The 2,093-nt window shown below is 36.6% G+C and overlaps 1 pseudogene; it reads left to right on the top strand.

Moving 5' to 3' along the window:
* Positions 1-2,093, top strand: part of LOC103743204 — a 9,774-nt pseudogene that overhangs the window by 2,024 nt on the left and 5,657 nt on the right.

The following is a 2,093-nucleotide window of genomic DNA, read 5'->3' as shown; positions in this document are numbered from 1 at the left end:
GAGGCAGGAGGATTCGGTACATGGTCGAGGCTAGCTTGGGCTACATAGTGAATGAGACCCTGTCTCAAGAAACATCCCATATAACAACAAAAGAAAACAAACCAAATACCAGTAGCAATGAAATGAATGAAAAAATATTTTTCCATTTGCCATATTTGCAAAATTTAAAAGATAACAATTGTTAATGTTGATGAGGCTGCATGACAGGCATTTTATGTGGGCAGTATACACTGAGTATCATCATCCTGAAAAACCTTAAACTGCGCCTTAAAAGTATTCACATTGTTTGAACTGGCAATTGCACCTCTGGGTAAAGAAACAGGAAAAATAAGCTTAATGGACTGGTGCGAGATGGCTCAGTGGATAAAGGCACTTGCCCGAAAGCCTCACTGAATTTGATCCCTGGGACCCACATGGTGGAAGACGAGAACTGACTCCTGCAACTTGTCCTCTGACCTTCACACACATGCTGTGCCATGTGCATATGCCTGCATACATACAAAATAAAATAAATGTTAAGAACTATTAAAAATAAGCTTAATATACACAAAAATTCAAGCTAAGCATCTAACAATAAAACGATTAAGTGACGAAAAAACAAAACAAAACAAAAAAAATGTGCATGTAGGAGGCATTTGGAAAAGTATGGATATGTGGGCTAAAGAAAGTCTATAATGCCATAAGGAGAGCTTACTGGGTAATATTCTCATTCCAGAAGAAAGAAACACCTGATGAGAACTCCTAACACATAACCATTGAAAGGCGTTTGTACAGTAGATCTCCAGTTTCTACACCTTTCCTCTCTCTGGCCAACGTGTCTTACACAGAAGGTGATTTCATGTTGTTGACAGGAAGATAGCCACCTGGAATACTCAAAAGATAGTATCTCTGAGTTACATGTGGATTTAGAAAATCAGTTCTATAATTCCAAAGCATTGAAAGGAGATGAACTTAAAGCAGCACCAAGCAGCTTCCAAGAGGTTTTGGAACTACAAGGTAAAAGGGAGATTGGAGAGTTAAAGCACTGAAGCAGATAATTAGTTTCAAGTCGACAAACTTTCCAGGAATGATGAAAAGATATAGACAGTTATTGATCTATATTTACAATGCAGCCACAAGAAACTTCAGAAAAAAATCACTGATGTTATTTTTGATTACATCTCCACTTCTAAGAGGGATTTACTATAGGAATTTTATAAAACAACATTGGAAGGATTGAAAGGTGTTGAGAATGATAAACTATGGTTTAAGATACACTTGGAAAATTATATTTAGAGAAAGAAAACATAGAAAGCTCAAAAAATTTTATAGCAGTTACATAAGCCTGAGGATGGAGAAGATAACCTTGAAAAGGGTACCCAGTTATAAGAAATACATGCTTTGAAAATTCAAATGCATACGGCCCAGAAAAATAAAAAAATCTTAAGGCATGCAATGATCATCACTTCCCATTCAGTGTGCCGAACCACACCTACCAATCATGGAGTCATCAGAGAATGTGGTGGCAAAATGCACCCAAGAAAATGTCAATTTGAAAGGCACACACTGAGGTTTTTTTCTTTTTTTGTGGTCTTATGGAGATAGAGTCTCCCTGTAGCCCCAGCTGGCCTGGAACTCACTATGTAGACCAGGCTGTACTTGAACTCACAGAGATTTGCCTGCCTCTGCCTTCTGAGTGCTGGGACACTGAATTTTTTTTTAAAGGGTTTAAGAAGTATAAGGAATCAGGAAGTTCAAGATGAATTGTTTGTTTAAAATATTTTATTTTTTATTTTATGCGTATGACTGTATTGCTTGCATGTATGTAAGTGTACCTGGGTTGTGCATTGCCCGCAAAGGTCAGAAGAAGGTGTTGGGTCCCTTGGAACTGGAGTTAGGGATGGTTATTAACTGCTATGTGGGTCCCGAGAATTGAATTGGATCATCTACAAGAGCAGCCAGTGCTTTTTTTTTTCTTTCTTTTCTTTTTTTTTTTAATATTTATTATTATTTTTTCCCAGTTAATTATTTTTTTAATAACCACATACTTAGAAGAAGCATTTCATTACAACAGCATTGACATATTCAATAAAAATTTTCTAGCTAAGATACAA

The sequence above is a fragment of the Nannospalax galili genome, unplaced genomic scaffold (genome assembly GCF_000622305.1).
Source record: "Nannospalax galili isolate Female #2095 unplaced genomic scaffold, S.galili_v1.0 scaffold40, whole genome shotgun sequence".
NCBI lineage: Eukaryota > Metazoa > Chordata > Mammalia > Rodentia > Spalacidae > Nannospalax > Nannospalax galili.
The sequence above is the reverse complement of the archived record's forward strand: the minus strand, read 5'-3'. Positions and strand labels throughout refer to the sequence as shown.